The following is a 22,907-nucleotide window of genomic DNA, read 5'->3' on the forward strand; positions in this document are numbered from 1 at the left end:
AAAATGGGATAAGGAAAAACCCTACTATATTTTTAGGTCCTCTCCTTGCATGTTTCCTACACTGCATAATGTAACTTACTCAATTATGCAACTTTAACCTTATCTGTCCTGTTACAATTGGTCTCAGCATATTTTTAAATAGAATGAAAGATGTGGGCAGTAGCATTGATCCACTTGGTTTCAAAAATAATTTTGACCCTACTGCTGATAAACCTGCAGCTAATAAAGCTGATAAACACATTATAAATAGACAGTAAGGTGCAAATGCTATCTAGATGCTAATTCTGTTCATACTGAACACTTCAGTGGATACTAATTTCAGCACTCATTCTCTCTCTTTAATATGAGTGCATAGTAGAACCCCTCAGAGGAAGGAGGAATCTTGTTTGTAGGTCTCAGTAGAAGTGCCCCATGAGATCCATCTGAGGGTTCTCTCTCAGAAAAAAATGAGCACTTAACAAATATTTGTAATTAACTTGGTCAGCAAATGGGTACCCTGCTCTAACAGAGAAAGCAGGAAGTCCTGAGAGAAGTCCTCTGAAGTCCTGACTTCAGAGGAAGTCCTGGGGAAGACAGGTTCTTCAGAATTCTCTTATCTGGAAATATGAGGCAGAGACTTGAAAGCCTTGAAACTTTTCTTCATAATTAGAAAAAAAAAGTGTCTTCTGTCCTGTTCATTTAATTAGATTCAGTAGGTCACAGTCTATCACATATTATCAGTGTAATTGAAATATGCGTATTTATTTTCTAGACTGAATGATGAGAGGTAAAAATTAGAACAAGAACCTTCTGCTTTGAGTGTGAAATTTTCTATGCCGAAAGCAAAATCACAATTGAAGAATGATCATTTCAGGAAGGTTTTGCACAAGTAAAGTCCACAGCTAACAAATTAAACTCCTACAGACATAATATTTAATTATTATTAAATAATTAAATTTCCAGCTTTCCAGTCCAGATCAGTGGAGGTGTCATTTAAATGGTCGCATCTTTATGGAAATAAAATATTGTTTATAGCACCCAGATTGCCACCAAACAAAAATCTGACATGCAAGCATGAAGTTTAGACATGTATATAAAGATAAAACATAATTGTCTTAAAGGAAAATAGGGACACTGATGTAATGATGTAATATAAACTGATTATTTAGTACCTTATATAACACTTAAAATTTAGAAGATTTTTTCTAAAAAATCTCATAACTGGAATGTCTATATTAGACTGCAAAAGTGAAGCCAGTTGTTAATCAAAACCTTCACATGGCAAACATGAAAGCCACTTTTAAAGACCAACTGAAAGGTAATACCGGATAAGCTCAAAATGGCCAGGCCTAAACCAGCCTGCCTGGCAAAGTAAGAAACAATCAGAGACTGACCACTGAGTAGCCTTGAACATGAAGAATCTGCTGCTGTCAACAAGAAATTCTGATAAGCAATGAGGTCATGGCATGAAAAATCTGCTCTAACCTACTAAGGCCAGAAGCCATGCAATTACTTCTGACAGGTACTTCTCAGTAATTGTCACAGACACGGTTAGGAAAAATAAAAGTTTCCTAATAAGAGAAAGGTCTCTAAAAAAGTTCAGGAGGTAAGTGTTGGGCCATTCCCCAGTTCATTTGAAATACCTTGTATTTTATGACATTCCAAACATGCTCTGAATCTATTTAAACTGTAGGGATTTTCAAAAAGGCAGGCATCTTGCTTAGGTAAAAGCTTTCTTCCAGGGATGCATCTTCTTTTGTTGCTGGACACTGAGAAATTGTTACCACCTTCTGATTAGTGGTATCTATGGGTGTTAATTCACAGAAGTGTCACTAATGATGCTTTTTAATGGTGCTTGAGCAATTTTATTATGGAAATCTCATAAAACCTTGAATTAAATACTCAAATAGTGTGAAAATGGAAAGAGAGAAGTGATGGTAGAAAATCTATCATTTCAGCCTCAGCAAGGAAAGGAATACATTAATAAATGGGGATATTTAAGTTTTTCAAAGGAAATTTCTGAAAGACTTACATCATAATACCCTTTCCTCTGGATTTCCAGTGCACAATCCAATACATTCAGGTACAAAATGAGCCATAAATACATAACCAAGAAACTTCAGGGACAGTGGAAGAAAGGGACATAAGAAGAGATTCTGGGAAGAGAGCATTGCAGCCTCCAAAACAGAAGTAATGAAAAACAGTTGATTCAAATAGACCAGCAGTTTACCTCACTCGAAGGAGAATGTTGGGTGTTTTCCAAAAAATAAAAGCAGGCTGAGGTGAAGTGTAAGAAAACATTACTATGGTAGCAAGTCTGCACTCATTTTTTGACAACACACAAACATGAAAAAGAAATTCAGAAGTGGGCACTGATACCAGGATCATTTAGTACAACAGTAGCAGACAGGAGAAATTCATAAAAATGAGAGAAAAGAGCACAAGCAGTCTGTAATTTGTAGTATTTATAGAATCAAGAAGAAAAGTATTCCTGAAGCAAGCAGGAAATGCAGCTTGGAGCACAGCAGCAACATAGGGAACAGAAGAGGCAAAAAGGTCAATATGTCAAAAATTCCTTTTGTCACTCAAGTCCTATAGCTTGCTGGCAGTAATACAAAACAAGACTTTTCAGAAGGGGAATCAAATCAGCAGGATGGGTAACATGCAGTGAGTGGATGAGGTGAGTGAGGTGAGACACTTATGAAGGCTGAGGTACTGCGAGCTTTGGAAGAGACTCAAACAGTAAAGAAAGAATTATATCTTTAAGAAGGTTGTCAGCATGCAACCTAAGGGGCTGGATGGATCAAATTCTGCAGATACTAGTGCAAATCGAATAGGATCAAACCCCACTTTAAGTAACCAACATTCAGCATGGGCAGGCAGGCCCTCTTCTCCATATTCTGTTTATTTGATCTTGGTTAGCTTCAAACTTAGATGTATAGTATTCAGACTTGAAAGTGCTATGAGAGTTGAATTTCTTTCTAGCTCAGGTTCAGAAAGCTCTCTGGTTCGTGCAGAGCTGAGATCTGGAGTAACAGCTAAGAAACCTACAGATACAAATCTGTAAGAAACTTCTCTTGCCGATGAAGCACCTCTGTTCTGATGTGCACTTAACCTCCCCACATTGAACTTAGTGGATCATGCCTTAAGCAAGCTGCTTTGTTGTTAGCACAGAATCAGTCACTTCAGAGACCTCACTGACTTATTACAAAATTAAGAAACATAAACCAACTTATATATGTTGATTATAGTGTAAACTTTTGACAGTTTACTTGGACTGGCATCCTATGGAAAGTAAATTTTCAGAAAATCTAAATAGATTTGTTTATACAAGCCAATTGCTACTAGCAGGGTCTATCAGAAAGCTGAAGATAGGCAATCCCAAAACCCACATTTGTATTTAAAAGATAGGGACAGAATTTTCTGTAATTATCATGGATTTGTTATCTCCCTTATTTCCTTTAAGCCAATACTGACTGTTGCTTGACATTGTCAACTGACAATGTTGAGATGGTTTCTTCTTCACTAGAGTGCTCACTATTCCTCAGTATGAGAAAACAGTCCTCTTCTGAGCAGTATTAGAAGCTCCTAATTCGGAAAAAATATAATAACACAAATAACTAATGATGACTTTAAAGAAAAAAAAAGTTATCCAAGTTTGTTTTTTTTTACTTCAGGTGTAGCAATTAACCTACACAAAAAGTATTTTGCCTTATTCTAATTTTGAAAGAAAAGTTCTTCATGATAAAAACAGTCAAGGTGTTCCACAGAAAATGTGACAAAATGACAGCTCAGTGATTTATAGGGTACTTAGTTTATCACTTGATTGACACATTAAACTGTGATTCTGTGGGGAAAAAGCTGGCCAGAATTCTTGAGAAATCATCACACAAGAATAATATTAATCTGTTTTAATATCTAAGAGTTTTAGAAGGACACTTCATGTCAAACTCTTCAAATCAGGACTTGATGCAGTCTGAAAAATAGTCTGTAGCATATGATTTTATATTTTTGTCTAGTAATAGAGGTAGTTTTGACAATTGCAGTCACCCTGAAACTAAGTCAAGCTCCCAACTTTAATTTAACAACCTGAAAAACTACAGCACTGAAATTAGTCTTATATCATGCATTACCACTTCCAACATTTATGTTCCAGAATGTGACCTATGTCTTTTGGGACATCCAGCCACAAACACACTGCTGTCACCCAGCTCTATGGAGACAAACAGATTTCTTAGGGATTGCTTGGTACTACAGTAACACAACAAAGCATATTATAATAAAAAATTTCTTTTAACCTAGACTCTGCAAACTGGATCATTTTACACAACTTGTATCAAAGATCTTCTGCAGATCAGGTGGTTTTACTAACATCGAACCCTCCCTACAGATTCAGGTCATTTGTTATGCATGAACTGTAACTTGAGCTCAGAGCAGGCATACAAAACTCAGTCCATGGAAGAAGCAAACAAGGAGGGCAGCCCTGACCACAAAGAGATGGTGTTCCTGCCATTCCACTGCTCCAGCACGCAGCTGACTGGGATTTGCAGCTGCACAGGGCAAGGCATGTGATTTTTATGTTTTCCTGTTCTGCAGTGTGTGTCATTTTGATTGTCCCAGGTACATGGGCACCATTTCACGGATGGAGGTGTTCATGGCCAGTGACTGCCCACCTCACAAGACAATGCACCAATGTCTAGGAGTAGGGAATCTGGCTACCACTTCCAGGTGCTCCAGAAGGTTTGTTTCAGCTCAGGCCTCCCAGCTATTGTCAGAGTTCTATCTTAAGAGCAGCAGGAGCCTCTTTATGAGGAAGGACAAGCAAGAGGCTAAGGGTGATCCCAGCTCCTGATCAGACAGCACCTTCACCAACCAGGCACAGGACCCAAGAAGGACCAAGCTGGAGATGGGATCCATCAACCCTCAGGTCGTATACCCAGATAGGGTGAACTCATGCCTTAGGTCTGAGGTTAATCTAGTAAGATGAATGAGAAAATATGAATCAGGAGATGACAGGGCTACCAGACATGCAGTGTAGGGTCAAGAAGACAAAGAAGGGGATTTCTTCCACCTAGAAGACAAAGCTGGAGATCAGGCTGCCTGTAGTCTCAGCCACCTCCAGGAAATGGACCAAGCTGAGATCAGAGGCCCAGGTCCAGTGTTCAATGTAGCCTCTGCAGCAATGGTCAGAGGGTCTGTCAGCAGAGATTCAAGATGACTCTGAGAGCTCTGGGCCTTAAGAGCTCAAGCACACTCAATAGTGTGACTACTTCTGCATCAAATGTACCCCAAAAACCCCACAGTGCTGGTCAGAACTTATGTGAAATTGCTGTGATGCACAAAATTATTTTTGCTCCTGTTTCATGCTGTTACGACTTCTTGCTGAAAAATATGGACTTATTTTGTGTTCCATTTTAATTGAATTAATGTAATTAAATTCAAACATAACTAAACACCCTATATCTAAACCACAAGAATTTCATTCACTTCCCTGAGGTCATGTACCTCAATAATTTGGACTTGTAAGGGGGTAAAACTGATCAATGTGCTACGGTTGCTAACTATTGTATCTGTGCTGTCAGTGACTTAGAATAGCTGTTTTCATGCTAGGAGAGAAACAACCATGTGTCTATATTTTTTATTGCATCCTTTAGCAAGTAAGATGAACAAGTTAACTGAATATTTTCCAAAACTTTTTTTTTTTTCTAATGGAACAACAATATGTCAGGAAAAACAACGGCATTGAATGAAACCCACATTTACTACCCTGATGTGCATACACTTGATAATGCAGCTTTTATAATTCCCCTCATTTTTTGCTTTTACTTCTTATAAACTCTGTACTTTTAAATATGTAAAACTAGCACTAGGTAGCATGCCTTGTGCTTTGTAAAGCACATTGAATTATTTCATTGTTTTTTACAAATACATTGCAAGTGGCAGGTCATAAATTAAAAGACTGTTTTTATATAAAAATGGAAAAGTCACAGAGCTGTCATTTTCAAGAACAAGACAGCAGTTGGCACAGGTATAATCATATCTCCCAAGCCAATTTATAAGGCATTTGTTTTCAGAGTGTAACATTTCACTTGAGGCATGATCAAAAAGTAATGATGTGAGGGACCACTTAACAAAGGACAAAAACAGTCTCACAAAGGCAGGCCTTCTGTACTTGCTCTCATAGATGTCTACGTCAGTTTAACATCCTGTAAATGTTTTTTATTAAAATTCCTTCTACAAATATTCTACCCCTTTTTCAAGTAAGAGAGAAATTTACTTTTGGAAAATCTTTTATTGAAGACGTGTGTTGTGTTCCTCTAACTTGGGGTATTTAAAAGTAGTTCCAATTATTTTTTTTTCCTTAAAAGAAAAAATTATAATACCAGGTGCTTTGGAGCATTAAAATTTTGTTTGTCCATTCTTATACTAGCAAAGGGGACCGGGATACAAGAAATCCTGAAAATTGAACATAAGGATAAAAGTATAAAAAAGTAAGGGCAGATAAAAGTCACTGAGGGAGGCATAATGTGCTCAAATAAAAATACATCATTATAGTATGTATATTTCTAAACATGGATCAGAAATTGCTATGTGATTGACAACTAATTGCACTCTACTAACATCAAAACTTGCACAAATTTTTTTTCTAAAATTCATGTTTTGGAACAATTTTTTTTGTTTCTATTTTTAGAGTTTAGATTAATTAAAATAAGAGTTTATTGTTAATGGAAATTATAGCTTACTCCTCTGTCCCTTCCAATCTATTACAATGTTAGTAAAATGCATAACTTTCTCACTTACTTGGTACATCTTTCTGGCTAAATTTCAACGAGAATTAACTAGTTCTGGTTCTATTTGACTACTAATTTTTAATTATATTTTATTAAAATATTATTCTCAGTCACTTTATGTTAACCCAGGTGGTACAGATTTATTTTCATAATGGTAGTATCCCTAAAAAACCAAGAAAATTAAGAGCAGTGTGAAGTAGACTGCTTGGGCAGGATACAAATTGTGTTACGCCCCCAAATGGGAGCTTTAAAAATCTTGCATAATGTTTTATGGAGTTAGGAGACAGCTTTAGCAGCATAAGTTTTCAGTGTTTCTATGTAATGAAGATCAGTCATTCTCTATTGAGTCTGGCTGGGATGGAGTTATTTTCTTCATTGCAATCCACACGGTGTTGGGCTTTAGACGTGATCAAAACAGTGTTGATAACACACTTGGTGATTTAGGTATTGCTGAACTGCACTTGCACAGCATCAAGGCTGCCTGTGTTTCCCACTCCAGGAGGCTGGTGGCAGACAAAACTTTGGGACAGGATACAAGCAGGATGGCGACCAAAGTAACCAAAGAGATATGCTCTATCATACAACTGAGGTGTTTTTTTCCAAATAAGCCTTTGTTTGTGGATGAGCTCACCACTTTGGGAGGTGAGTGACTGTTCTAGTACCACTTGTTTATCTGTTTTTCCTTGAAACATTAAACTATTTTCATCTTCGCAGTGAGCTTTTACTGCTTTTGCTCTTCCCATTCTCTCCCCCAGCCTGCTGAGAAGGTTTGAGAGAGCACTTGGATGGGGGCTTATTCATCACCTAGGATCGACTGACCACTTACACAAAAACCTCTTTAATAAATGTAGTTTTCGTGTCATGGTGATGTGACTCATCAACCACTGTAGATCCTTTTATAAATTTAAGTGATTTTAAGGTAATTATTGATTTTTTAAAGTATGATTTAACATGCCATTTTAGTTTTCCTTTAAAAATTATTTAAGAAGCACTCACTCTATCAGATGGCTGTAGATGCTAAACCTGCAAGTCACTTGCCTCTTCAGATTCATGCCTGTCTATGTATTGGAATTAAATAACTATTTATAAATATATATATAATCGGGCCAGGTTGGATGGGGCCCTGAGCAACCTGATCTAGTGGAAGGTGTCCTTGATCATGGTGGGAGTGTTGAAACCAGACAATATTAAAGGTCCCTTCCAATACAAACCATGCTATGATTCTATGATTTATTGAATCAATTAAACAATTTCAGGAAAAGATGCATTACTTCTTCAGAAACCATTAAGAAAAAGACATTTCTCTAACACACATGAAAGATTCTAAGAATATTTTAAGGTCATACTGTAAATGGAAATTGACTCACATTTTTAAAAAAGTAATATAGTAGTTCATAAAAGTTGAAATAGACTTTTTAGCTCTTGGAATATCCCCTGTGAAACTAGAACAGACTGATGAGAAAGAGGGATTAAAACTCCCTTCTACAGTGAATGTCAGCGAAACTTTAAAGTAGGTAAAACAAACATATGTACTAGTGCATGTACATCTATCAGTAGACTATATATTTGCAAACTGCCTAAACAAGTGAAAGAATAACAGCCAGTTTCACATCCAGCTAAGACAGAGAGCTGCATGCTTTCCTCTTTTCATGAAATCAGGTGAAAGTGAGATCAGAAAAACTTAGTTATTTGAGCTAGCAGCACACTCACTTCAACTGAACTTCAGAAGCACTAACACAGGCTCACAGATCTTTTCAACTTGTTTCTTGAAAGGGAGAGTGAAGAATTCATAGAGAAGTGTAAAAGAGCAGAACTTCTAGTTCAGATTAAAGCAACTAACACCTTAGGAAGATGAATTTTAAATTACAGACTAGAAATTAAATTAAAAACCTCTCTCTGTAAAGGAAGTACTGAAATGTTTAATGAGGTGGATACTTGCACAGAGTTCCTTCAGGTATTGACCTAATCAGCAAATATGTCTGACATGCTATTGTTTCCACCACTAAGCAACAGGTGTGGTGGTAGCAGTGCCAGGCTTCAAGAACCCCAGAGACTGGAAAGATTAAAATAGATGATTTCCCACATTCAAAAATAATTTTTCTATAGTAAGACACACAGAATTTTGGAAATTTTAAAGACGTAGTTCACCATCCCATGCTGAAGCAGTACCAGGCATATTTAACTGGATTTTTGAATTACTAGGTTGTAAACCTTGGGTGACTTGTTTTTAGGTGACATCTTCTTATGCTTCCCCATCTTGGAATGCTGTTAATAGGCAAACTAAATGTCCTTCATTGCAAATACCCATTATTGTCATTTGCAATCATTTGGCAGAATGGAAAGACTCACGTTTTGTGTCAGTTGTCTCTGTTCTAAACAAAACCAGTTATTAAGTCTTGGTGGAGAACTCTAAGACATCTCTGTCCCCTCTTCAGTTACCTGGCTTCTGTGAGACACTGTCCAAGCTGAGAACTTATAGGTGCAGGATATGAAATGTACCACTCTTGAAAATTGCTCTAGACAGACCACTGCAAAGCAAGAGCAGGCAGGGGTAAGAAAAAAAGCCTTGCTAGGTTTTTTTCTTATGTTTAACTAGTGAAATTAAAGACATAAAAATCAAACCTAAAATGTGTTTAATACAGATCTAAAGTTCAAAAGTAATTTGTTAGGGAAAAAAAATTAAGTACTTAATTTCAGCAATGTCAAAATATATTTTAGCAGATGCATTCAACATTAAAATGAATTGATTATTAGAATGACCCAAGAATGAAAAAATACCCATGCCAGCTAGAATATTTTGACTTTTTCCCTTTGTTTTCCTTTGTACATGGTGACAAACGCTGACAAAACAGCATTTTCCAGTAGAAATGTTGCACTGATTTCTTTCAACCATCTTAATGTGATTGTGACAGATTGCACAATATAAAAAGCAATTCTATCAGCAAAACATACTTTACCCATTACACCCACTATTTTCCCCTTTTAAAGCATCTGTCACTGCTTTTAAAGGTCACATATTTCATGTTTCAGTGTGTGGGGAGAAAAAAATATTTCCTTTTAACTTGAGAGATTAGCAAGGATGCTATACGAGCTTTGTTGTGCACTGGATAATTTCATTTATTATTCTTGCTGTGACACAGAGCCTGGAATTCATTTTTGTTCAAAGAAAGACTTGTGTATAATTGCACTGCAATAATGGGAAAAAACCAGAAAAGGTTATTTAAATGAATGAGGTCTGGTGTTTTGCTTCTACCGATTAAAGTATTTTCCTCCTCTTTCCTGTAGTACTACTGTGAAGCAAATCTGACATGAGAAAAGATCAAATCCTGTTTCTGATGTTGTGAGAAAAATGCCTCTGCCCAATACCAACCATATTAAAATTCTGCCTGTCCTTCTATTATAGCCCAAAAAATAGAGGGGTGAGCGGTAGGATAAACTTGCTTATGTCCTACAGCTACAGGAAAAAAAAAATACTCTAAAGGAGGGATTTAAGATAGACACAGGTTTAAGAAAAAAAGAAATAGGAGGAAAAAAGACCAAGAAAATTATGTAAAAAAATTACAAGGAAAAAAAAAATTGCATGGAAACAACATAGATCACTGTACCTTAGCATTGTATTCAAAGCTCTGGTTAAGTTCACTGGAGTCATAGGTGGTTTTAGAGGTACTGTATGTTACTGATTAATTTAAACAGAGGAATCTTATTCCTATAATCTTCAGTTCTACAGAATTTCAGGTAACAGATCATTGCTGGAAAAAAAGAGAGAGCTTTTTTTCTTAGATATATCTGTTTAATACACAGATATAGTTTTCAAGAAAATCGAGCTCAAAAATAAAAGTTAAAGAAATAAATTTATTTCTCAGTGTATTTAAGGAGTTAATGGTCATGACAAGCTATGTTTACTGGAAAGACATAAAATGAAGGGTTGATTATCTCCTAAGGGTGTCAAAAAAGTCATCTTTGTACTTCTGGTCCAGAATAGAACATGTACCGCAACATAGCTTACTTTTTTATGTCAAGTGTTATCAAAGCTATTCACTGTCATTTTTTGCAGTAAAGATCTTTATAGTTGTTTATGCAGGCTTGCCTGAGCTACTCCAAAAGTTTTTGGGTTTTTTTTCCCAAAATTCAATAGAAAGAAATAAAATAAAATTTCAAAGAAAATATTTTAAGTCAAAATATTTTAAGATTATAAATCAATTTTGTTCTTTGAGATGGTGGTATCTTGAATTTTCTCAACTCTAGATGTATTTCCTCAACCATTACCCTCCCGTGTAAACTTTTACTGTTTTGATGTTCTTATGGTTAGATTCCCCAACGCTCTTCACTGACAAATGTGAAAGTGAAGATCATGTAAGAGTTTCAAAACAGATTAGTACTTTTGATGAGAAGTGAGTTTATATGAATATCCATTTGAAGTTAAGGGTCTTGTTTGATTGAACACATGGTCAAACCTTAACCAGTTTCCAGATGTCCCAGCTGCTCTCACTCTTTTTTCTCAACAGGACATGAGGAGAAAATAAAGAAAAAGCTTGCCTGTTGAAATAGAGGAAGGAAGATCTCTTCCCAGCTACCGTCATGGCCAAAACAAGCTTGACTTGAAGAAACTTATTTTAATCAATTGCCAATTAAAAGAAGATTTAGACAGTGTGTGCGGGGGAAGACAAATACAGAAACAAGACACTCTCCCTACATTCCTCTTCTTCCCAAGCTCCACTTCATGCCAACATTCCTGAATCCTCTACCTCCTCCCGAAGAGCAGCGCAAGGGCTGCGGTCACTCCATAGCAGCTCTTCTCTGCTGTTCCTTCCTCACGCTCTTCCCGAGCTCCAGCCTGGGGCCTTCGTCATCCTTCAGGATAACCTCGCTCCAGCGTGGGCTCTCCAGGGGCTGCAGCTTCCCTCCGGGCGGTCCGCCCGCCCCGCCGGGCTCTGTGCCAGGCCGCAGGGCCATCCCTGCCGGGCCTCTCCTGCCCCGTCCCTGCTCCCGCTGTCCCCTCGGGGCTCGCAGCGCTGTTTCTCGCTCGCTTCCCCTGGCTCAGCCCTGGCTGCCGGGCAGCGTTTTGCCCTCCCTTGGCCAGGCTTTCCCCGGGGCTGAGGGGCTCAGCCGTGCCCTGCGCTGGGGCCGGCCCGGGCAGCGCCGGCACAGCCCCGGCCCTGCCGCCACCAACGGGGCACCCGCGCTGGGCACAGAAGCTGTTTGGGAATCAAGGTGCTTGTTGCAGATCAAAAGCTACAGTTTTAGAAAGCCACGACATTTAAAATATGACACTTTTTAATGTTTCATTAGCTTGAGCTCTTAAAATTTCATTTAATGTGGTCTATTTACCTGCTATTAAAAACCACTCAGTATGCTTACACCTTATTAAATGCCCAACATTGGGAAAATGTTCAGTGCGTTCTAGAAGTCAACACAAAGCAGTGAGGTCAAACAGCTTTCAATGTGTATTTTAAAATAATCTCTTTTTCTTACACAGGAGAACCTAATGTAAGTCTAAGATGCATTACCTCCTTTTTCTCTCTTGGAAAATTCACTGTGGTTAGAGTTACGGACTTTGGCAGAAAAGACAGAAAGTTACTTTCATGGACATTTTATTTGATAAGAACAGAGACCAGAATGTCCTCATCTTGAACTCAGTCAATACAAATTCATTACCTAGAATACAGCAGCGCAGTGCATCTTTTATTTCTGATGTGTGCCTTTGGTGGTTTATTTTTTCCTTGAACTTAATTTGGCTGGATGCTTCAAAATGTTTTCTGTCAAGTGTTCTGAGCTAATAGCTCTTTTTAATGATGGAAAGATGAAGGGGCGGAATGAACACATAAAATCTGCACTAGGTGGGTAAGGTTTTGGGGTTGATATTGAAATATTAAGTGTGGGACATTTTAGTAGAACTCGAGTTTACCTAATCAGAGAAGAGGCTTACCTGGCAGAATTGCTTGCCTTCACTCTTTTTCCTTACTTTCCTATAATATTGCTAAAGTACAATTGGGTGATATGGTTATAAACCTGCTTACTGGCATCCACAGAAAATATGGATTTTCTTTTGATAGTGAAGCTGTAGGTCTCAGAGAAGACCTGAGAGTCTTCAAGGGAAGTTGCCCATCCCTTCCAACTACAGCCAGAAGCACTTTACTGGAAAATCTGTTATATAATGGGTATTCTTTTCTTCTGAGGGAATCTTCCTCCTCAGCAAGAGCTAAGCAATATTTACTAGTCCAAACAATCAAGACACTAAGAAATTGTGATTATTTTTCCTTCCCTTAATATCTTCTACAAAAGCAGAATTAGTTTAAATGTCATTTATATAAGCACAGCATTCACTTATAGCAGATTGCAACTGAATAACTCAAACAGATTGTCCTCAACTGTCTGACATAAGTTTAATATCCAGTTCTACTTGGCTGCTTCCACTACCAAATGACAGCTAAGTGTAGATTTATGTGAATGTAACAAGTCATTATTGCTTTCTTCTTAGCCATCACTAATTTTTACTTTATGGGTAGTCAGTTCTTGTACTGTCATCCTCTCATTATCTTATGTTTATTTTATTGTCCATGACAGAAATTATTTTATTCATTTTTAAAATATATAAAGGCATTTTGCATTCACCATGTAAGATTTCCCTCACATCTTAGTTACAGAGATTTAATAGCATTTTTCTTTCAGCCTTGCATAGGTTGAAATCACAAGATATTTTCATCTAGTTTTTAACTGAATCCCTTTATTGAAGCTGCATTTACTTGTCTTTAACAGATGCATTTATTTACCTTTTATCTCTAGGTTGAAACACATATTTGTATTTCTGTGCTTCAGGCACTGATTTTGCATCAGTCAGAAGTTGAATTTGTAAGTGATGGATGTCCTAGGTGGAACTGAAAATGTGCCAGGCAGTGGGACACTGATGCCTTAAGTTTTAGCTTTCATATTTTTCAGATTCTGTGCTGCCTAGGGGTGTAGCTCTGAGCTTCATGTTAAGTGTTAGTAGATTCTCTTCACAGGGTAGGTGAACAAAAAAATCCTTTTCCAGCTTGAGACGAAGAACAACCTTTACAAAGTTCAGGACAAAAGGTATAAACAATTGGGAACTGAAGAGAGCAAAGAGAGGGTGGAACTTCATAATCTAAAACTATAGCTGGACAATTAACTCCAACATTCAAATGGACCAAAAACTTACAAAAGTGTGAGACCTTGTGACCAGTTGTCCATTTTGTAACCATTTTGGGTCCATCTTGGGTTTAGCCCTGGCCATGCTCTTGTACTGCCCAAGGTGTATCCTTTAATACCTTTTAATAAATACCTATTTTATTCTCTTAGCTCTGTCTAGCCTCTGTTCCATGTCAGCCTCTCAAGGCATGAACACATGCACATGGGAATCTCCCTAATCCAGTGGAAACTGATTCCAGCAAACCCTGGCACCAGTGCGGGAGATACTAAGTTCCACAGACTCTTATCCAGGGAGAGAAGGGGGCATGCATTTTCAGGGAGGGATTGGAGCCCCTCAGGGAGTTGCAGGCCAGAGCAGGCATGTTTGCTGGAGAAAGGAGACAGAGGGAACTGCAGTGCTGGGGACAGCTGTAGCAGGTATGTGAGCCATCCTGCCCACCCACAATGACACTTACCTCCTGAGAACGATTTTGAAAGCATTCCCTGTTGTGAAAATAAGGAATATTTAGACTGGGGAGAGGGAAGGGTATGTTTTTTTCTCTAATTTTTGTGCTTTACTTGACACTGACACAGTAAGAACACTTCCCAGTGCTCAAATGGAAATGTTTCATGTGGAAATGACAATACAGCAGCTGTGGGTAATGAATGCGGAGTGTTCAAAGGGATATGTAAATATCAGTGGAGATGGAAAGGCCAGATTATAAGATGCAATTTTACAACTAAAAATGGTACTTTCCAATGGCTTTGGAGCATGCAGAGTGCTCTCAAGAAAACTCCTTTTTAACCTTCTTCTGAGAATTTCTGGGTCATATGGAAATACAACTTTTATTGATGGGATTATTTCCCTTAATTTTGCTCAGCTTCAAGTGACATTTGCCTAGGTTCGCCTTATGTTTCTGTAATCATGCCATTCTCCAAAAGTTGTAGCAAGAGATACAAGCAAGGTACTTTTTGTTAGAAACTTGGAAATACCTTTGCTAGTTTTACTTATGCTATGTATTTTTTTTTCCAAGAGTCAGTTTAATAAATGCACAGTCTGACAATAGTTGTGTTCTATAGAGACTATTTTTGTATTGACTTTTTTTCCATACAAGGATAGGACATGTGTTCATTAACTTCTTTTATTTTTTGATTGACAAAGTCTGCTTTTCTTTTTTTCTTTTTTTCGTACATGAGGTCAATGAGGTTACTGAATAATTAGTAAAGTTTAGTAAAGTGTTAGTGATAGTAAATCTGTTATGAACTAAATAATGCATTCCAAAATGCCTGCTCTAGTAGTGGCATAGCAAATGTGAGGCTGACATGACACTATAACAAAAAAAAAAAAACATGGCAAAGAAGTATTTGCTTGGCAAGGTTTTAGTATCAGGGAGCTACATAGGTGGATTCTGTGAGAAGTTGCCAGAAGCTTCTCCTGTGTCCAATGGAGATGATACCAATGGGACAATACCAAGACAGACCCATTGCTGGCCAAGGCCGAGCCTGTCAGGGATGGTGATAGTGTCACTGGGATAAGGTATTTAAGAAACAAAAGAAAAGAGTGTTACATCTCAGGAGAAAATTGTAGCCAGAGAAAAGAGGAGTGAGGGAAACAACCTTGCAGACACCAAGATTAGTGAATAAGGAAGGGGAGGGGGTGCTTCAGGTGACGGAGCTGAGATTCTTCTGTAACCTGTGGTGCAGACCATGGTGCAGCTGTGCCCCTCCAGTCCATGGAGGTCCCTGGTGGAGCAGAGATCCCCCTGCAGCCCATGGAGGACCATGCCAGAGCAGCTAGATGCCTGAAGGAGGCTGTGAATCTGTAGGAAGTCCATGCTGGAGTAGGCTACTGACAGGACCAGTGGCCCTGTGGAGAAAGAAGCCCATGAAGGAGCAGGTTTTCTTGGCAGGACTTGAGACCCTGTGGGGAAATCAGACTGAAGCAGGCTGCTCCTGAAAGACTCCATGGGGTTCTCACACTGGAGAGGGACCCTGTGGAAGGGACCCATGATGGAGCAGTTCATGAAGAACTGCAGCCCATGGGATGGGCCCCACATAGAGCCAGGGGAGAGATTTCTCTTGCTGAAGGAGTAAAAAGTGGCAGAAAAAATGTGATGATCTGACTGTAAGCTCCATTCCTCAGCCCCCTTGCCACTGGGGAAGAGGAAATACTAAATCATGATTAAAGTTAAGCCCAAGAAGAAAGCAGTGTTCTAACATTTAGTTTTATTTCTCATTTTCCTACTCTGTTTTGATTGGTAGTTAATTAACATATTTTCCTCAAGTTGAGTCTATTTGTCCTGTTGCAGTAATCAGTGATTGATCTTTCCCTGTCCTTGTCTCAATCCATGAACCTTTCATTGTATTTTCTCTCCCCTCTCCAGTTGAGGAGGGGAGTAAAAGAGTGGCATTGGTGGGCACCAGTGTCCAGCCAAGGTCAAACCAACTCAGGAAGTCAGGGAGGGAGTTCTTCCAAATAAATTTCAGCTGCTTTTAGTCAGTCTGTGCTTCTTTTCAACATCTTTGCCTTGTTAATATTTTGCCTCTTAGAGCTCCCCAAATTCATTTGACACAAGCTTTTAAAGTAAAAGTTTACTTTGTGGGAACAGAGCGACACTTTGGGAAAAAAAACCTAAAAATGAACAAAACTGATTAAATGTAAATTGGGGGTAAAAAAAATCTACTCAATGTTGTGTCATCTATTTACTGAGAGACTGAAAATTCTTTGTACCAACCAGACTGTTGGAGTAAAAGCAAGTGTATGTAGTCCAATATACTTCCATTGGATTCCACTGGTAGGTGAGGCTTTGACATAGTGAAAGAAATTAAAAAGTTTCAAGGATACACAAGCTCTTAAATTCCTCAGAAATTTCAGAAAGCAATATGAATTATTCTGTCCAACTCATATATATTTTGTGTTTATCTATGTTCTGCCATGCTCTATCAAAAATGTATGCCCTTCTATTTTCGAACTTCTGTTGAACCAAAAAAATATTCAGATAAAAACCAATTCCTATCAAAATTCTCTTCTCCTAAATTTTATTTATCAATCATAGGAAAGAAATTTCTCTGTAGTGTATATTCTATAGTTCCTGTGTATGCCACAAGCATATATTAAAAATAACACCAATATTGGTTAAAATATATCCTAATACACTTTAAAATATACTTTACTGATCTTCCCTATGTCATGGATATGGGGTAAATAGCTCATGGGAAAGCCAGTGATAGATTTTTTTTCCCTGTGAAAGAAAGAAATATGCCCACAGTACAAACATAATCTGATCAAATGAAATGTTTTATTTTTCCTGCATCCTGACACACAATTCAAATTTCTGGTATAAAATAGATTATCAGAACACTGTCTGAGAACCTTACAAATTATTTTGTTTTAAAATATCCCAAATGTCTTAACATGAATATACTTTCTTTTAATGGCTATGGAGAATTTCATAAAGTGAGTTTTTTTGTTCAGACTTAACAGCACATTTAGGCGGGAGTGGACATTGCTGCAAGAAACCCAGAGTCTTATCAGATGCTGTCTTTTTGAAATTAGAAGTAAGATACTGTAGAATGCTGAGCAGACAAACAAAATATAAGTATTTATGTTTTTAATAACCCAAATGAGAAACTAGGACTTGAACTATCCACTGGGAATTTGGGTTATAAGGAGGATAGGATCATTGACAAAAATATTTATGGAGAAATGTCTTGTATTTCAATTTAATAATAAAATGATATCATTAGCAAATTAAAACAAAAAAACTTACAAAAATTGAGAGAATTTGTAGCTTTCCACAGAAGCAGCAAAGGCAATATATGCTAATTTGAAGAAAATTTACTATGTAAAAATGTACAGTTACTAGCATGCAGTAACATAATTCTTATTCTAGGTGTTAGAGGTCAATGATACTTTCCCAAATATTAGTTACTTAAGACATTGACATGGCATTTAAAGATTCTCATCTAGAAGTAGCTAATACATATGAAAAGTGCTAATGCAGAAACAAGAGTAAACATTTAATTTAGCAGGGGGTTTTATGCAGTTATAGAACACCATTTGCCTGGAATTTCAGTATTATGGTAATAGGAAACATTTCAAAGCTAACTTGTCTTCATTACTATGCCTAGCAATCTTCTCCCTCTTTTCTGTTTCTCTTCCTCTCTTCGATATACTTTGTCTTCCATTTAAAGCAGCCATCTGCTAAATTTAGTGATTATATTACTTAATTATGCAGCATTTGACTATATTTCTATCATAACACTCTCTTCCATTAAGTGTTATGTTTGTGGCTAATGACATCTTTTTCTTATGTGTTGACAGCTCATTTTGTCAGATTTATTGTGCAGTACCTCAGTATCTTACTAATAATGTATCTACTACTAAGATTAATAATTCTTATACAATGCTGTTCACAGAAACATAGATAAATGCCAGTGTCCATAATAGCAAACTTGTAGTTACAGAATCATCCTAATTATACTTAGTTTCATTAAAGTAGCTGTGAATAAATTAAAAATTCAGGGTGTATCTGAGTTAAAATATGGCATGAAATTGATCTTATATTCTATCATGATATGCTCAATTTTTACAAAGATCAACACCGAACTGTTCCCTGGAAAGCAGTAGTAGAAAAATGAAAGTAGTTTTTTGGGAGTTCACCTGCAAATTTGCTCACCTGCAACATAAATGTTTGATAAACATCCCTTTTTTTCCACTAAATCAATAACATCTATGTCTCATGTGAAGTTGTGTGTCTCTTTCCTGAACATCTTCAAGCATTTCTATAATTTCTGAATGCATTTGAAATGATGGCGCATCTGTACAGTGAAGTACTGGTGTGGTGCAGGATTTTTCTTTTCTTTTCTTTTCTTTTCTTTTCTTTTCTTTTCTTTTCTTTTCTTTTCTTTTCTTTTCTTTTCTTTTCTTTTCTTTTCTTTTCTTTTCTTTTCTTTTCTTTTCTTTTCTTTTCTTGAAAGCTTATAGAAATATATGATCCCTAGGCTACAGAACATCTGAGTCTTAGGTACCAATATCCAGGATGGAAACTTGAATTATGTTAATATAGAGATGGATGCCTCAGCATTGATTTCACAAGAAGTGAGAGCCAGCTGGTATCTGCACTCTACACATTCCCTAAGTAATAATTTTTCAGCTGTCTTTAGCTGGTTAATACAGAAGTTCTGAGGATTTATCACAATGTCATCTCTCATGCCTCACTAGACACCATGGGGATGCATCTTCCGTGTGGGATACATGGCCTAGGAGTTGTCTACTATTTTAATTTAGTCCAAAGAAGACACCTTGGCTTGTCTTTCTTCAAATACAACAAGGCAAATTTTCCTTTTTTTTTTTTTTTTTTTTTTTTTGAAATGGTGTATTGGAGATACCAGAGACCTGTCCAGGCAGTAGGAGATCCAGGTTTAATTTTCTGCTTGCACAAGAAACTGCAAACACATTCTGTTATTTCCCAGGAAAGACACCTTACAGATGCTTCAGCTCTTCTGAGGCTATATAACAAGGCAGAAGAGAATGAAAAAAATTAATTAGGCCAGAGATAGGAAAAAAATATTCATGGTACTTTAGAGGGCATGCAAAATGAATCCATGGGATGAATATGAAGAAAGACTTGCATGCAACTTTTACTGTGTGAAGGAACCATGATATATACAATCTGAAATTAAAAACTGCTGTAGACTTGGTGTGGTAAAAAACTTAAGAAATTTTCTGTGTGCTATTCTAAACTGTCCTATCCATGTGCTCTCCTAACTGTATTCCAATAAACCACATAGTTTTCATAGGAAATGATGCCCAGAGGGGGGAAAAAAAAAAAAAGTTGTCTCTGACTTCTGCATTATCAGTTGCAAATTTACCTTTCCGGATGTATGGAAAGATATCCACTTTCCATTATGATTCTGGAGAAAATTACCCACTCCAAAGTAGTCAAAAAACGTACAAAGGGTTTATAAAGATGAAGGTAGTGGACTAGAAAGAAAAGGATGCTTAATGCACTTGTACTGTCATCAGTTTCAAGTCATTCCTCTTGCCTTTTCTATGTAGATTACAAGCTTATTTTCCAACATGGTCAGTCTCAGTAATGTTCTCAGCCTGTGCAGGAGAGATTCCTTCATTAGAGGGATGTTAGCTTTTATATCTGTCCTTTTTCTTTGATAAAATGCCTTTAAATTCCAGTTTTCTATGTAGCTTATTGATTCCTAAGGTGGCACCAATGCTCTTACTCCCATATTATCTACCCTCAGGTCTTTGAATATTACTATTACTTTGTCAGACCAAATGCTCTCTTCTGCTTGGTTTTTTTTGACAAACTTAACAGTTGGAGCTGAGAACAGAGAACTTTTCGTACCTGCTTCTTCCAAGTGAGATGGCATGTAAACATCTGAATGAAGCTCTTGTATGTAAATAGAAAGCATTTCTTTTTCTTTTTTTCCAGTCTTGAATTTTTTCACTCCTATTTATACAAATCACTGTATGGAAAGAATGCATGCAGGTCATTACTAGCTATAGTTTGTGATTGGAAAGGATAGTAAGTGGTTTTGGTGCTTGGTGCTTAGCTTCCAGTACATCTTTTAGACATACAGCAGCAGTGAATTTGTCTTCTGGAATTGGAAGGAAAAAAAAAAAAACAACATAGGGACAGTCTTTCCTCTGTTGCTAATGATTTGAAACTCAGCTGTCAAGGTCATTGTGACCAAGACAGACGCCTTTGCCTATGAGTCTCTCTCTTACAATAACAAATCTAGGAGAGCATATTTCTTAGCTGGCTCCCTTGGTACCTGCACCAAGAAGTTATCTTCAACATGCTTCAGAGATTTCCTGCACCTGTTTGTGTTCCCTGTTTGAGAGTCTCAGGGAATATTGTATATTGTCCTGGAATTTAAAATTACCCCTAAGGATAAGGGCAGCAGATATAGAGGTATCTCTTAGTTCCTTGTAAAATAATTAATCAGTGTCATAATCCTGGTGGGGAGGATATTAGTTGACTCCTACACAACATTTGCTTTATTTGCTTTTTTCCTTCCTCCTTACCCAGATGGTCTCAGCTGTGTCATCACCAGCTGCAAGCAGCATACAATCCCTCACATACAGCACCACCCTTCCGCATTTCCCACTCTGTCTGTAGCTCTTGAAGGGCCTATGTCCATCCACTGTAGTACCCTAATCACAGCACTTGTCCCAAAAGGTTGTGCTTATATCTGTAATGTCACAGCTCTTTGACAGGGCCAAAGCTTCAAGGTCCTCCTGTTTATCCCTCATGCTGTGTGCATTAATATAGATATATTTCAAATGTACTCCAGTGCACTCAGAAGAACACTGCAGCAAGCTCACAGACCTTGCTAGCACATGATCCCTCAAACATTGCCATGATGCCCCATGACTTGACTCCAGTGAGCCTGGTCTTATTACTTTCCCCATTCAAAACTATATTAAAGCTGCCATCTAACTTGTATGTTAAAGAAGATACTTTCTCTCCTCTGAGACAGGTGCATCCCATCTGTTGCACATAGAACTAGTGTTGTGTACACTACCCATGATCAAAAAGCCCTAAATTTTGTTAATGACACCAGTGATGGAACCAGTATAGATTAGGTGGGTCTGCCTGTTTCTTCCCTTATAACTTCCTGCAGCTAGAGAGATAGAAGAGAATACTACTTGTATTCCTGACGCCTTAATGGGTTATTCCAAGGCCTTGACATTTCTCTTGATTGTTCTTGGATTTATTGCAACTCCCTGAAAAATCCATAATGGATAATCTGAAGGTCATACCAGGTTAGGAACTTTTCTCCTCACTCATTTAGCCCAAGCCCCAGAGAGGCAGTAGACTTCCTTTAGAAGTGGGTCTAATTGGCACATTGGGCCTCCTGTGCCCCTCAGAAGCATCTCCTATGGCAATGACTCATCTTTTTTAATGTATGAAAGTGGTTTTGATGTGGGCTATAAGGCTGACTTAACCCCAGTGACACTTCAAAGCCAGATTAACCACCATTCCTGTAATTGTTTGGTTCCACTTGCAGAGCCTTGTACCTGTTATGCAAGGACACCTGGAAGGGCAGGAGAGTCATGGAACAGATGTAACTGCTGAGCCAAGCAGGAACATGTCTCCATTCCTCCATTAAAGCACCATGTTCTGTCACGTAGAGAGAGGACTGGGAATCCTCCACATCATGTCAGCCTGATAGGTTTGTCCCAGGGAAGGTAGGGTGTGATTCCAGTAGTCACTGTCACCCTTTTGGACTTTCTGGTACTGCTGAACTTACTCACATTCTCCTGGAGCTCTGTCTCTAACCAGAGGATTTCCTGTAGCTGGGCACACCTCCCACAGGATTGCTCATGTTTGCTGGCTGGTCCTGGTGTAAGAGAAGGACACACCCTGCAGCTGGCTTTGAGATTCCTGAAAAACTGCATCAGTTGTGGTGGGTGCCAAGCTTAGAGAGGCCATGGCATCTACCAGGTGGTTACCATTGCACCCTGGTCAACCTGACACCTTCAGCACCCTTCCTGCACACCCCTCTGTCCTGTCAGTCACATCCTGCCCTGGCCACCACTGCTCCCCAAGGGGCATTTTTGTATTTGGGGGGCATGACTCCCCATCATTGCTCCTGGTCCTGCCCATGTCTTGTCAGCTGCCATGATGTGAACTGCAGGCTGCTGGCATCTGTCCACTTCTTGAGGTTTTCCTGGTTCAGGAAAACCCCCAGTGTATTGTGATAGAGTGTTCTGCTCTGGACTGTGCTGGCACCAAAGCAGTTTGTCTCAGCAACTGAGACATGCATACTACAAAATGAAGTTTTATTCACAGCCAGATAGCATTTTTTTTCTGAGGTGGTAAAACTTAACAGAGTGTAACCCTTTACTTTGGTAATGACTTTGGCAAATTTATACTTTAGATAATGGCTCCATTGAAAAATTTCTAACCATCACTGTCATACACATTGTAGATCATTAATTTTTATTTTTCTTTCAAAATTTAT

General features: G+C 38.0%; 2 long non-coding RNA genes across 4 annotated transcripts in view; one reads left to right on the forward strand and one right to left on the reverse strand.

Annotated features, from left to right (window-relative positions):
- Nucleotides 1-12,123, reverse strand: part of LOC135304713 (uncharacterized) — a 149,110-nt gene extending 136,987 nt beyond the window's left edge. The window contains exons 1-3 of one of the 3 annotated variants that reach the window (XR_010365991.1): nucleotides 11,516-11,914; nucleotides 9,210-9,298; nucleotides 3,359-3,567 (exon numbers count right to left, since the gene is read on the reverse strand). This is a non-coding gene — a long non-coding RNA (uncharacterized LOC135304713). Of the gene's footprint in view, nucleotides 1-3,358; nucleotides 3,568-9,209; nucleotides 9,299-11,515 lie in introns of those variants that run through there. The other 2 variants (XR_010365990.1, XR_010365989.1) reach the window with 2 other exon arrangements.
- The window catches only part of LOC135304721 (uncharacterized), a 104,201-nt gene continuing 93,223 nt past the window's right edge, over nucleotides 11,930-22,907 (forward strand). Inside the window, exon 1 of the long non-coding RNA XR_010365994.1 lies at nucleotides 11,930-11,981. This is a non-coding gene — a long non-coding RNA (uncharacterized LOC135304721). The remainder of the gene's footprint in view (nucleotides 11,982-22,907) is intronic.

This window comes from Passer domesticus, chromosome 1 (genome assembly GCF_036417665.1).
Source record: "Passer domesticus isolate bPasDom1 chromosome 1, bPasDom1.hap1, whole genome shotgun sequence".
NCBI classification, from domain to species: Eukaryota; Metazoa; Chordata; class Aves; order Passeriformes; family Passeridae; genus Passer; species Passer domesticus.